Genomic DNA, 15,493 nt, shown 5'->3' with positions numbered 1-15,493 from the left:
ACTTACGCCACCTCTGGGAAGTGTTGATGGCGCTGCGCAGAGCAGGCCTCACAATCAAGGCCAGTAAGTGCCAGATTGGGCAGGGTTCGGTGGTGTACTTAGGACACCAGGTAGGGAGTGGCCAGGTGGCCCCTCTACAGCCCAAGATTGAGACCATCCTGGCTTGGGAGCCCCCCAGGACCCAGACCCAGGTGAGGGCCTTCTTAGGACTCCCGGCTATTACAGGAGGTTTGTCAAGGGGTATGGCAGCATTGTTGCCCCCTTGACTGAGCTGACTTCCAAGAAGCAGCCCAAGATTGTGAACTAGACTGACACCTGTCAGAAAGCTTTTGATGCTCTCAAGACTGCCATGTGTACAGCACCCGTACTCCAGGCGCCCAACTTTGCTAAGGAATTTATTGTCCAGACAGACGCTTCAGAGCATGGGGTGGGGGCTGTTCTGTCACAGATGAATGAGGAGGGACTAGACCAACCTGTAGCCTTCATCAGTAGGAGGTTACTTCCACGGGAACAGAGGTGGAGTGCGATCGAGCGGGAGGCATTTGCTGTGGTCTGGGCGCTGAAGAAGCTGAGACCATACCTGTTTGGGACTCACTTCCGGGTTCAGACCGACCACAGGCCCCTCAGGTGGTTAATGCAGATGAGGGGTGAGAATCCCAAGTTGTTAAGGTGGTCCATTTCCCTACAGGGTATGGACTTTACGGTGGAACACCGCCCTGGTACAGAACACGCCAATGCTGATGGTCTGTCCAGATTTTTCCGCCTTAGTGATGAGAACCTCCCAGGGGATGGGTAGTTCTCCCCACATTTCAGCTGGAGGGGACGTGTGTTAGACCTGGCACCATTGGTGTGAGTCTCCTTTCCATTTTTTTGCTGTATCTCCTCTGTTTTTGCTGGTTATAGATGCTCTGGGCGCTGTGCCACTGCCATTCAGTGCCACAGCGCGAATGCTCCCTTTGTAAAGATGACATATGAATTGGTACATCCATGATTGGCTTATTTGGTTTACCTGTTAGTCCCTAGTAGCGTGGCCTGTGTGTGCCCAGGGCTGGTAAACCGAATGCTGCTGGTGGGCCTGCAGCACTGGTTTGTGCCACCCACAGAAGCAGCTTGTAAAGTGTGTCTCAGACCTGCCACTGCAGTGTCTGCGTGCAGTCCAGAACTGCCATCTTGGCTGTGAAGTGCACCCACTTCCCAGCCCCTGAACCTTCCCTTGGCATCCTGTAAGCCCCCCTTACGATAGGGCGCATTGTATGTGTAAGGAAGGACATGCCCTGATGTATGTAGCATGTCCTAGTAGTGAATTACACCCCATTTCGTTTTTCACTACTGTAAGGCTACCTGTTCTCCATAGGCCAGAATGGGAGGTCTGGGCTATTACATTCTATAGTCCTAACTGACCCACAGAACATGGTAGGAAAACGAATCTAGTATGCCTGAGCTCAGAATATTAAAATACATCTTTTAGTGAAGGTTATTTTTATATTCTGTGCTTGAAACTACCACTTTTAGAGTATAGGTACTTTCTTGCCTAAGCCTTCCAGTTTGCTCTGCTATGATGTGTATTGGCTGTCTGGTTTTGGAGGGACAGGGCAGGCTGAGTCAGACCTGGGTTGAATGGAGCGACCTACCTTGGTGTGAGGGGAGGGGTAGCTCCTGCACTTGAATAGGACTGTACCTGGCAAGGTGAATGCTGGCTCCACCTCCCACTGTGCGTCTGAGGCAGACTCCCTCTTTCTGAAAGGAAGGATGCAGCCTGATCAACAAAGTGTTCCAGGGCTGGGCCGAACTGGTTCTGGCTGGGTTCAGAGACTTGGGACCCCTAAGAACAAAGACTTTGGGGGTATAAATATTTGTGCACAAACCCCTACAATTTGTATTGCTCCTGGATAACAAGAAGAACCTCTGTCCGTGTGGCTACAAGAATCTGCAGGAGAAGGACTGTCCTTGTGCTTGTGTGCTGTTTCTGGGACTGGCCTGCAGCTGTTACTACTGGACTTCAAGAAGAGGAAAAGAACTTTGATTGGACTTTTATTTCTTTTGCTACAGCAACTACCCAAGGGCTAGGAGAGAGCTAGCCTCCTGCTGGAGTCTCAGGCACATCAGACTCCACCATCAGCCTCCTGTTTCCTCCCAGCGAGGATTACTATCTGCAGGTGAGGCTCCTGTGTGTTCCAGGACCTCTGTTTCTACTGCTGAGAAGAGAGCGCTGAAAATCGTCGCTAACCTCCGTTAGCGAGCCGCTGCAGCTGGTGAGCGTGAGAAAAATCGCCGTTCCTCTGTCGCCGAGCGCTCGCTAACCCCGAAGATCGTCGCAGCACCTGTCTGCGGGCCTGAAAACGCCCGCTATCTGAAATCATCGCAACAGGATCATCGCAGCGCGGACGCTGAGCGTTCGCCATTTTCCCCGCATCGAATCCGGATCGTCGCTTCCTCGCGGAGCGCCATCTTTGTCCACGCAGCAAGATCGCACACGCAACAGGCTCGGTGCATCATCCTCCCTTTGCGGCAAGGATTTCATCACATCACCGGCTTAGCGTGAGGAAGTTTGTCGCTTTGTCCTGCCCGCAACCCAGCGCATCATCCTCCCTCGCAGTAAGGATTCAACGCATCGCTGGTTAGCGTGAGGAAATTTCTCGCTACAACTCCTTAGCGACATTTTTGTTGCTTTGCTCCAGGAACCAGATACTTTGTGAGTAAAAGGGTCGCAGAGACCCCTGCCTTGAACTAAACATCATTTTGCGCATCCTGAACTATTTTTCCTTGCAGCATTTCTAAAGTAATTATATTTTTATAGTATTGTGGATTTTTACTGTTATTGGTCTTGTGATTAAGTCTATATAAAAATACCTATTTTTCATAACTACTTGAGTGGTGTCCATTTGTAGTGTTCCTCATTATATTACTGTATATAGTCATAAATGCTTCACACACTGCCTCTGAGATAAGCCTAGCTACTCGTGCTACGTTACCACAGGGTTGAGCAGGGGTTGTCAAAGGGTGTAGGCTGCTTACTCTGACTTAGGAAGAAGGGTCCCTACTTGGACAGTGGCCAGCCATTGCCAACTAGAGACCCCCATTTCTAACACACATATTACGAGTTTTTAAGAAATAGTGGGCTAGATGTACAAAGCTCAATTAGGCCGTTTGCGACCACAAAAATGCATTTTTTAATGTACAAAACCCTATTTGCGATTCAGTAATCTATTTCTGAATCACAAATTGGGTTTGTGATTCGGTATTAGAAAGGGGTGTGTTTAGGGCGTCCCTTCCTAATATCGAATTGCGGTGCTATGTGTGAATACCGAAATGCAGTCGCAAAACATTTGCATTTTAGCACCTACTTCAACGCCTACTGTTAAAAAACTAAAAGAAACCTTTTCATTTTTCTTTTTGATATGCATCCTGTTTCAAAAAAAGAAGATTGCGTAACTGAAAGCAATCACAGACAAGGTGGTCTGCTGACCCCATCAGGCCACCATTCCTGTGATTTCTGCGATTCCCAATGGGTCGCAAACCGAGACCTACCTCGTGAATATTAATGAGGTAAGTCATTTGCGACCCACTGAGAATCACAAAATGTGTGAAAGACACAGTTGTACATTAGTGTTTGCGATTACCAAATAGCAAATATTCGTTATTTAGTAATCATAAACCATTCCCCATGTACATCTGACCAAATATGTAGATTAACACAGCGCAATCTGGATGTTACGGTACATACGATAGTTTTCTACTGTTAAATTCTGGCAGGTTTGACCTGCTGAAATTTAATGAATGGTGAGGTATTTTATGCACCCTATAATTGCTGGATGTGGTAAATACCACCCAACTGAGCGGAATTTCAACACCCTCACTAACAGGGTTTTCACAGGGGTCAGAAAACACCCACCCCATCATAATCAAGGTCTATGTAGAGAACAGGTAGGTTGTGCTACCAAACAAGCATTTCAGTATTTGAAAATGACAGGCGAGCCTCTCAGCTGCTACTGTCCCTGGCTTCCCTTTGGTACATCTGGTATGCTGCTGGTCTCTGGGCTCCTGAAGTCAGCAAATGGCCCTGACTTGCTCTTTGTTACCAACCTGGCACGCACCTTGTTAACACTGGTGTCTGGGTTCATTAAATCAGTAGATGGCCAAAAAGTGTCCGTTGTTACCACTAGCACACCCCTCGCTAACAATGGTCTCAAAGTGGCAGCAGATGGCCCAGACTTTGTTACCCCTGGCATGGCCCTTGCCAATACTGTTCTGTGGTCTCAGGAAATCAGCGCAATGCCCAGATTTGCCCTTTGTTTCCTCTGGCACTTTCCATGCAAACACTGGTCTCTGGACTCATGAAAGCAGCAGCTGGACCAGGTGTGTCCTTTCTTGCACAGACATTGCAAACACTGGCTTCTGGGCTTATAAAGTCAGCAGATGGTCCTGACTTGCCCTTTTTTGCCCCTCGTGCACCCCTAGCTAACACTGGCCTCTGGGGTCAGTAAAGCAGCACATGACCCTCTGTTACACCTGGCACATCCCTTGCAAACACGGGTGCCTGGGTTCATGAAGTCAGCAGTTGGCCCACATGTTGCCCCTGGCGCAGCCCTTTGCTAAAACTGTTCTCTGGGATCAAAAAGTTAGCAGATGGCCCTGACTTCCCCTTTGTTACTCCTGTTGCGTCCTATTCTAACAGCGGTTTCTAGACTCATGAGAGCAGGAGCTGCAGAAGACGTGTGCTTTGTTACTCCTGGCACCACCCTTACAAACACTGGTCTCTGCGTTCATCAAGTCAGCAGATGCCCATGACTCACCCTTTGTTACTCCTGTCGCGTCCCATTCTAACAGCGGTTTCTGGACTCTTGAGAGCAGGAGCTGGAGCAGACATGTGCTTTGTTACTCCTGGCACCACCCTTACAAACACTGGTCTCTGGGTTCATCAAGTCAGTAGATGGCCCTGACTTACCCTTTGTTACTCCTGTCACGTTCCATTCTAACAGCAGTTTCTGGACTCATGAGAGCAGGAGCTGGTGCAGACGTGTGCTTTGTTATTCCTGGCACCACCCTTACAAACACTGGTCTCTGGGTTCATCAAGTCAGCATATGGCCCTGACATACCCTTTGCTACTCCTGTCGTGTTCCAGTCTAACAGCGGTTTCTGGACTCATGAGAGCAGGAGCTGGAGCAGACGTGTGCTTTGATACTCCTGGCACCACCCTTACAAACACTGGTTTCTGGGTTCATCAAGTCAGCAGATGGCCCTGCCTTACCCTTTGTTACTCCTGTTGCATCCCATTCTAACAGTGGTTTCTGGACTCATGAGAGCAGGAGCTGATGTGTGCTTTGTTACTCCTGGCACCACCCTTACAAACACTGGTCTCTGGGTTCAACAAGTCAGCAGATGGCCCTGACTTACCCTTTGTTATTCCTGTCGCGTTCCATTCTAACACCGGTTTCCAGAGTCATGAGAGCAGGAGCTGGAGCAGACGTGTGCTTTGTTACTCCTGGCACCACCCTTAAAAACACTGGCCTCTGGGTTCATGAAGTCAGCAGATGGCCCTGACTTACCCTTTGTTCCTCCTGTCGTGTTTCAGTCTAACAGTAGTTTCTGGACTCATGAGTGCAGGAGCTGGAGCAGACGTGTGCTTTGTTACTCCTGGCACCACCCTTACAAACACTGGTCTCTGGGATCTGGGTTCCTCAAGTCAGCAGATGGCCCTGACTTACCCTTTGTTCTTCCTGTCGTGTTTCGGTCTAACAGCAGTTTCTGGACTCATGAGTGCAGGAGCTGGAGCAGACGTGTGCTTTGTTACTCCTGGCACCACCCTTACAAACACTGGTCTCTGGGATCTGGGTTCATCAAGTCAGCAGATGGCCCTGACTTACCCTTTGTTACTCCTGTTGCATCCCATTCTAACAGTGGTTTCTGGACTCATGAGAGCAGGAGCTGGAGTAGATGTGTGCTTTGTTACTCCTGGCACCACCCTTACAAACACTGGTCTCTGGGTTCATCAAGTCAGCAGATGGCCCTGACTTACCGTTTGTTACTCCTGTCACGTTCCATTCTAACAGCAGTTTCTGGACTCATGAGAGCTGGAGCTGGAGCAGACGGGTGCTTTGTTATTCCTGGCACCACCCTTACAAACACTGGTCTCTGGGTTCATCAAGTCAGCATATGGCCCTGACATACCCTTTGCTACTCCTGTCGTGTTCCAGTCTAACAGCGGTTTCTGGACTCATGAGAGCAGGAGCTGGAGCAGACGTGTGCTTTGTTACTCCTGGCACCACCCTTACAAACACTGGTTTCTGGGTTCATCAAGTCAGCAGATGGCCCTGACTTACCCTTTGTTACTCCTGTTGCATCCCATTCTAACAGCGGTTTCTGGACTCATGAGAGCAGGAGCTGGAGTAGACGTGTGCTTTGTTACTCCTGGCACCACCCTTACAAACACTGGTCTCTGGGTTCAACAAGTCAGCAGATGGCCCTGACTTACCCTTTGTTATTCCTGTTGCGTTCCATTCTAACACCGGTTTCCAGAGTCATGAGAGCAGGAGCTGGAGCAGACGTGTGCTTTGTTACTCCTGGCACCACCCTTACAAACACTGGCCTCTGGGTTCATAAAGTCAGCAGATGGCCCTGACTTACCCTTTGTTCCTCCTGTCGTGTTTCAGTCTAACAGTAGTTTCTGGACTCATGAGTGCAGGAGCTGGAGCAGACGTGTGCTTTGTTACTCCTGGCACCACCCTTACAAACACTGGTCTCTGGGATCTGGGTTCATCAAGTCAGCAGATGGCCCTGACTTACCCTTTGTTCTTCCTGTCGTGTTTCAGTCTAACAGCAGTTTCTGGACTCATGAGTGCAGGAGCTGGAGCAGACGTGTGCTTTGTTACTCCTGGCACCACCCTTACAAACACTGGTCTCTGGGATCTGGGTTCATCAAGTCAGCAGATGGCCCTGACTTACCCTTTGTTACTCCTGTCGCCTCCCTTTCTAACAGAGGTTTCTGGACTCATGGGAGCAGGAGCTGGAGCAGATGAGTGCTTTGTTACTCCTGGTACCACCCTTACAAACACTGGTCTCTGGGTTCATCAAGTCAGCAGATGGCCCTGACTTACCCTTTGTTACTCCTGTCGTGTTGCAGTCTAACAGCGGTTTCTTGACTCATGAGAGCAGGAGCTGGAGCAGACGTGTGCTTTGTTACTCCTGGCACCACCCTTACAAACGCTGGTTTCTGGGTTCATCAAGTCAGCAGATGGCCCGACTTACCCTTTGTTACTCCTGTCGCGTCCCAATCTAACAGCGGTTTCTGGACTCATGAGAGGAGGAGCTGGAGTAGACGTGTGCTTTGTTACTCCTGGCACCACCCTTACAAACACTAGTATGTGGGTTCATCAAGTCAGCAGATGGCCCTGACTTACCCATTGTTATTCCTGTCGCGTCCCATTCTAACACCGGTTTCTGGACTCATGAGAGCAGGAGCTGGAGCAGACGTGTGCTTTGTTACTCCTGGCACCACCCTTACAAACACTGGTCTCTGGGTTTATAAAGTCAGCAGATGGCCCTGACTTACCGTTTGTTCCTCCTGTCGTGTTTCAGTCTAACAGCGGTTTCTGGACTCATGAGTGCAGGAGCTGGAGCAGACGTGTGCTTTGTTTTTCCTGGCAACACCCTTACAAACACTGGTCTCTGGGTTCATCAAGTCAGCATATGGCCCTGACATACCCTTTGTTACTCCTGTTGCATCCCATTCTAACAGCGGTTTCTGGACTCATGAGAGCAGGAGCTGGAGTAGACGTGTGCTTTGTTACTCCTGGCACCACCCTTACAAACACTGGTCTCTGGGTTCAACAAGTCAGCAGATGGCCCTGACCTACCATTTGTTATTCCTGTCGCATTCCATTCTAACACCGGTTTCCAGAGTCATGAGAGCAGGAGCTGGAGCAGACGTGTGCTTTATTACTCTTGGCACCACCCTTACAAACACTGGCCTCTGGGTTCATAAAGTCAGCAGATGGCCCTGACTTACCCTTTGTTCCTCCTGTCGTGTTTTAGTCTAACAGTAGTTTCTGGACTCATGAGTGCAGGAGCTGGAGCAGACGTGTGCTTTGTTACACCTGGCACCACCTTTAAAAAACACTGGTCTCTGGGTTCATCAAGTCAGCAGATGGCCCTGACTTACCCATTGTTATTCCTGTCGCGTCCCATTCTAACACCGGTTTGTGGACTCATGAGAGCAGGAGCTGGAGCAGACGTGTGCTTTGTTACTCCTGGCACCACCCTTACAAACACTGGTCTCTGGGTTCATCAAGTCAGCAGATGGCCCTGACTTACCCTTTGTTACTCCTGTCACGTTCCATTCTAACAGCAGTTTCTGGACTCATGAGAGCTGGAGCTGGAGCAGACGTGTGCGTTGTTATTCCTGGCACCACCCTTACAAACACTGGTCTCTGGGTTCATCAAGTCAGCATATGGCCCTGACATACCCTTTGCTACTCCTGTCGTGTTGCAGTCTAACAGCGGTTTCTGGAATCATGAGAGCAGGAACTGGAGTAGACGTGTGCTTTGTTACTCCTGGCACCACCCTTACAAACACTGGTCTCTGGGTTCAACAAGTCAGCAGATGGCCCTGACTTACCCTTTGTTATTCCTGTTGCGTTCCATTCTAACACCGGATTCCAGAGTCATGAGAGCAGGAGCTGGAGCAGACGTGTGCTTTGTTACTCCTGGCACCACCCTTACAAACACTGGCCTCTGGGTTCATAAAGTCAGCAGATGGCCCTGACTTACCCTTTGTTCCTCCTGTCGTGTTTCAGTCTAACAGTAGTTTCTGGACTCATGAGTGCAGGAGCTGGAGCAGACGTGTGCTTTGTTACTCCTGGCACCACCCTTACAAACACTGGTCTCTGGGATCTGGGTTTATCAAGTCAGCAGATGGCCCTGACTTACCCTTTGTTCTTCCTGTCGTGTTTCAGTCTAACAGCAGTTTCTGGACTCATGAGTGCAGGAGCTGGAGCAGACGTGTGCTTTGTTACTCCTGGCACCACCCTTACAAACACTGGTCTCTGGGATCTGGGTTCATCAAGTCAGCAGATGGCCCTGACTTACCCTTTGTTACGCCTGTCGCCTCCCTTTCTAACAGAGGTTTCTGGACTCATGGGAGCAGGAGCTGGAGCAGACGAGTGCTTTGTTACTCCTGGTACCACCCTTACAAACACTGGTCTCTGGGTTCATCAAGTCAGCAGATGGCCCTGACTTACCCTTTGTTACTCCTGTCGTGTTGCAGTCTAACAGCGGTTTCTGGACTCATGAGAGCAGGAGCTGGAGCAGACGTGTGCTTTGTTACTCCTGGCACCACCCTTACAAACGCTGGTTTCTGGGTTCATCAAGTCAGCAGATGGCCCCGACTTACCCTTTGTTACTCCTGTCGCGTCCCAATCTAACAGCGGTTTCTGGACTCATGAGAGGAGGAGCTGGAGTAGACGTGTGCTTTGTTACTCCTGGCACCACCCTTACAAACACTAGTATGTGGGTTCATCAAGTCAGCAGATGGCCCTGACTTACCCATTGTTATTCCTGTCGCGTCCCATTCTAACACCGGTTTCTGGACTCATGAGAGCAGGAGCTGGAGCAGACGTGTGCTTTGTTACTCCTGGCACCACCCTTACAAACACTGGTCTCTGGGTTTATCAAGCCAGCAGATGGCCCTGACTTACCCTTTGTTCCTCCTGTCGTGTTTCAGTCTAACAGCGGTTTCTGGACTCATGAGTGCAGGAGCTGGAGCAGACGTGTGCTTTGTTTTTCCTTGCAACACCCTTACAAACACTGGTCTCTGGGATCATCAAGCCAGCAGATGGCCCCGACTTACCCTTTGTTACTCCTGTCGCGTCCCAATCTAACAGCGGTTTCTGGACTCATGAGAGGAGGAGCTGGAGTAGACGTGTGCTTTGTTACTCCTGGCACCACCCTTACAAACACTAGTATGTGGGTTCATCAAGTCAGCAGATGGCCCTGACTTACCCATTGTTATTCCTGTCGCGTCCCATTCTAACACCGGTTTCTGGACTCATGAGAGCAGGAGCTGGAGCAGACGTGTGCTTTGTTACTCCTGGCACCACCCTTACAAACACTGGTCTCTGGGTTCATCAAGCCAGCAGATGGCCCTGACTTACCCTTTGTTCCTCCTGTCGTGTTTCAGTCTAACAGCGGTTTCTGGACTCATGAGTGCAGGAGCTGGAGCAGACGTGTGCTTTGTTTTTCCTGGCAACACCCTTACAAACACTGGTCTCTGGGATCATCAAGCCAGCATATGGCCCTGACATACCCTTTCTAACAGCGGTTTCTGGACTCATGAGAGCAGGAGCTGGAGCAGACGTGTGCTTCATTTGATTGAATCAATGTCCATGTTGAGGGCTACGGTGGTGCCTGGCATGAACCGGTCGTCCGTATTTTTTGGTCCCCCTAAATCTGCCTGTCATCAAAAATGATGTGTTAACGACCAGCATTATTCAGTGAGATGTGTGAAGGTGGCTTGTCAAGTCTCTATCCTCTCCTTCTTTTACAATATACATTTTATTTCACTTCATACCTCAACACCTCTGATCAATTCCTCTCTGACAGCACAAGATATCTCAAGCATCCTCGCCTAGAGCTTCCAAGTCTGATGTCCTCATCTCACCCTTCAGCTCTTAGTGCTTTGAAGCCGACTTTAGGCAGTGTTAAAGCTATACATTCAAACAATATGTCATCTCAATGGCTTAGTGATATTGGGATAGAGGCAGAGGCAGCTGGTGACCTTTTAAGGTGGTGGGCGTATTCCTTGCTTCGAATTCCAATAAGCTTCTTCTTGAAAGGTTCTCTCACACTTTCTTGCACTGTGGGCCTCATTCACAAAGATTTGGTGTAGGGGTGCACCACAAGTCTTTTCTCTGCGGTGCCCTATGCCAAATTGAAAGGTCAAGAATGCACTGTATCTACAAGATACAGTGCTTTACTGTCCTTTCAGCCGGCACACAAATTGGTGCCTAGTGCCAACGCAGGCACCCTTGCAACATGGTGAAAGGGTTTTTGCATTGTTGGCAGGAAGGGACACCTTCTTGTACAAAAACAATAAATTGAGGCATTTTCCTCGTGCAGCACACATGGAAAGAGGTCAAAACAAGGAGAAATGAAAACATTTATCCTTGTTATGCCTACTCTGGGAAGGTGAAAGGTTTTGGCGCTGTCCCAGGTTTATGAGACTTTGTAATTCTGGGGCAGTGTCCTAGTCCATGTCTGTTGCGTGAAAACACCCACAGCAACGCCCATGGAACACCTCCTTGATGCAGAGTAAGGCAAGGCAGCGCTTTGTGGTACCTTTCCTTACTCCATATCTATGAGGCCATGCAAAGCCACGAAGGGTGGTTTTGTGTCACCTCATGGACATGAGTGACGCTGCGCCCACCATGAGGGTCCGGGATTGTCAGGTGACCCAAAAAGGACTCACATTGTTTCCTTCCCACTTGACTCCAGTAATGGCAAACAGGGAATTCTCGTCAGGTCTGGATGGTGCTCTGTTCTGAACCTGGCAGCAGGCGGGATGTTGGTCCTAAGGCCACTTCTTTGATGTGGAAGGCCCCATTCCTTTTGATTCACTGCGAGCTGATTTTGCTATAGCTGAAAAGGAACCATTTCATGACACACAGATAAGACATTGGCTAATGCAGCCTGCAATCAGGGAAGCTGGCAGCAGCATCTGACGAAATTTGAACGATGGCTTCTTAGCAAAAATTCCGCCACACGCCACATTACTGAATTACATGAGATATTGCTACATGACGAGACCAGATCAAAATCCCCAGCGCTGGGCTGGTGGGAATCTGAGCTTGGCAGACAGTTGTCCCCCAAGGAGTTTCAGGATATTTGTTATTGAGCCATTCACGGAGCCACCAACATCTCAAACATAGAATCTGCAATGAAAATTGCCCCCTACTGGTATCCGATCCCTTTCTGATTGCATAGAGGAAATCCAGTGCGCAGTGCTAGGTGGTGGAGGCGTTTCAACTCTCCTGGAACTTTGTTACACGTCCTGTGGGAGTGCCCTATCGTTCTGGAACGATATTTTGACCTATATAGATACTTATTTCGAAATACTGTTACCCATATTTCCCACATATACTATACTGGGACTCACCAACCCACTGACGTACCCACTTTAATCTTGAAGGGGTCGACATATAGCCCTCGCACTGAGGGCACACCTCAGTCTATACTAGCTTTCTGGGGAATGGATAAGGTGCCAACCCAGCAGAATTAGCCACATCATATTTGGTATGTGCTGGGGATGGAGAGGCTCTCCTTGACACTTATACAGCAAGGGGACTCTTATTGCCATATTCAGCAGCCATTTCTCACGCTCCTTTCTCAGGAGTTTATAGAACTGACCTGCCCCAGATATCTGAGGTTGCTCCAATTGACCAGACCCTCAGAATGATTAACTCTGGTAACCTGCCTACATGATCTCTTGCTGGCATGAGGACATTCTCGTGGTTTGATATTCGATGAGCACCCTGGGAGTGGTGGTGGAGAGGTGAGTTGGGTGGGGGACCTTGGGGAGGCCATTAAAAAGTTGCAACTTGTTATTATAAAGCTGAACCATTGAGCTGTCACAGCTCCTCTGAGTGACATTGCCTGTTTTCATGCGACAATAAAAACAAATTTGAGCATACATATGATTGAGAGAGGCCTGCACTCACTAATTCATGCAGTCTCACTCATTCTACTCTGACCCACTCTGCCTCACTCAGTCTCACTCATTCTGAATTACTCAGTCTTACTGTGTCTCACACACAGTAACACTCGGTTACACTAGCTGTCATTCTCCCTCGCTCACGCACATTCATTCTCATACATACTGGTCTTTACTGTCATTCATTCTCACTCACTCTGACTCACTCCTTCGCTGACTGTCACTCACTTTAACTCACACGCATAGTCACACAAACATGCTCACAGTGCTGGAATGGCGCAGGCACAGTGCTTAATTTGAGCCAGTGGTTTCCGGTGCTCTGCACCGGCACTTAATTGTCAACACCCGCACTTGTGACAGTCCTCCAGATGGTGGCTCTGTCAAACTAATTTAGAGATGACCGCAACAACAGTCAATAATTAATTCAATATACATTAAAAATGACTATTGCCTGCCGCCCAAGCCATTCTTATAGCTTTGGGGGCCTGGAATAGTTTGAATTTTCACACTTGTGGGTATGTGATGGTTAGTAGTTGTGTTGTTACTATCATTGCAGCACTGGCAGTGGCAATGGCTGGTGCAAGCTGCAGTGGCCTTCTGACGAGAGCCCCAGCACTTATGTTTTTCACAAATTAAGTACTGCGCAGGCACCTTCACGCACCTTTGTCAGCAATCAAACAATGTCACTAGCTGCCTCAGTTTGTTGCTGGACCCAAAGCGGGTCTGCATTTTTTGTATGAGAGGGTAAAGATGCCCCTGATACAGGCAGAAGCTTAACAGCATACTTATCTTTTAGTCCTCTAGTGTACTTGTGGTCTGAAGCTGGTTCCTTCCTTCTCTTGAGCCTTTATGCAGCCAAGGAGTCGAGATAAGGAAACACTCTGTCATGCTCAGCTCTACCATGTTCTTTTCAAAGTGAAAGCAAATGCAGTATTAAACGTGTTACTGCAAGGAGAGCAGCGCCCTGCAAGCCTCCTACAACCTGCCCCTCTGTGATGATATGCAAATTGTTGCCATCCACACGCTCCTCCTCCTCATTGGCCAGTCCCACCTCCAGTCATTGAAGTGAATGGAGCTTTGCTAACTCCTCCATGGGCCACTGTTGATGCACCCCAAAAAAACCATGATCAATTGCATTTCAATTCAGCATTCCCTATTATATGATGCCACTGCGATAGCCTGTGCATTCAGGGTCGAAGAAAACCTTCCCCGGCTGGCACTTGCGCGGTAGAACATATGCAAAGTTCACTTGAGTTCATCTGGAAGAGTCAGCACACTGCCTGGAGCAGTAATTTCATTTCAGCTGCTCTGTGTTTTTTTCCCTGTTCTTGCCTCGCCCTGGAGCGTGGCAAGGCAATGCCCCTTGTGCCCATGAACACCAGTCGCTCCTGTATAGGGGTAAGAACACAGTCACAGGGACACTTGTACTGGGACCTTGTCACAGTAACATTGACTTTATGACACTGGACCCAGGGCACCAGCTCTGGACAACTCAGACAGGGGCAGTAAAACTGACCCTAGAATAATTGGATTGACACATGAGCATCAGTGCTGACATGGAGACGCTGGCACAGGTGAACAAATACTGACACTGGGACACTTACTTGGTCTGCATCACTGAAACTTCCAAAATGATCCCAGTCACTGAATCAGTGGGACACAGGCACTGACAGAGAGGGCCCGATTTACAAAAGAACTTGTTACTGGTAAACTTACCAGTGCGGAGTCTCTGCACTCATGGTGGAATCTGTGCACTTGTGGCAGAATCTCTGCATGCGTGGTGGAATCTCCACAATTGTGGCGGAATGTCGGCACTCGTGGTGACATGTCAGCACTCATAGCGGAACCACTGCACTTGTGGCGGAATGTCCGCACTCGTGGTGGAATCTCTGCACTCATGCAGAATTTCCGCACTCATGGTGGAATCTCTGCACTAGTGGCAGAATCTCTGCACTCAAGGCGCAATCTCTGCACTTTTGGCGGAATGTCCGCACTCATGGCAGAATCTCTGCACTTGTGGTGGAATCTCTGCACTCCTGTCAGAATCTCCACACTCATGGTGGAATCTTTGCACTTGTGGCGGAATCTCTGCACTCGTGGTGGAATCTCTGCACTCATGGCGGAATCTCTGCACTCATGGCGAATCCCTGCACTCATGGCGGAATCTACGCACTTGTGGTGGAATGTCCGCACTCATGGCGGAATCTCTGCACTCATGGCGGAATCTACGCACTTGTGGTGGAATCTCTGCACTCATGGCGGAATCTATGCACTCATGGTGGAATCTCTGCACTCGTGGTGGAATCTCTGCACTCAGGGCGGAATCTTGGCACTCGTGGCGTAATCTATGAACTCATGGTGGGATAGCTGCACTTGTGGCGGAATCTAGTAGTATTCGGAGATTACTATACTGGGACACGTATAATGAGCGGCTGTCAATGGCATTGAGACTCTGATGCACCAACACTGACACTGGGCCCCTAAAACAATAGCAGCGGGATGCTGACAGTGGGACAGTGTCAGTAGAACACTGACACAAGATACTGATACTTGGAAACTGACTGAGAGATTAACAAGGGTACATGAGCACTGGGACACTGAAAGTAGAATACTGGCACACTGGCAGGGGGCGACACCCACCTGACATGGGACATGAGCATCACTACATGCTCACAGGAACACTGATGAATAGATGACGAAAATAACACGAGACATGTGCATGAGGTCACTGAAAGTAGGACAGAGGGGTAATGATGCAGTGACCTTGGGATACAGGTAAATGGAGACAC

At 49.2% G+C, this 15,493-nt stretch overlaps 1 pseudogene; it reads right to left on the bottom strand.

Annotated features, from left to right (window-relative positions):
- LOC146829628 (uncharacterized) overlaps positions 1 to 15,493 on the bottom strand; it is a 55,203-nt pseudogene that overhangs the window by 21,207 nt on the left and 18,503 nt on the right.

This window comes from Triturus cristatus, chromosome 5_2, assembly GCF_964204655.1.
Source record: "Triturus cristatus chromosome 5_2, aTriCri1.1, whole genome shotgun sequence".
In the NCBI taxonomy this organism is placed as follows: Eukaryota; Metazoa; Chordata; class Amphibia; order Caudata; family Salamandridae; genus Triturus; species Triturus cristatus.
Note: the sequence above shows the minus strand (reverse complement) of the source record. Positions and strands in the feature narration are given on the sequence as shown.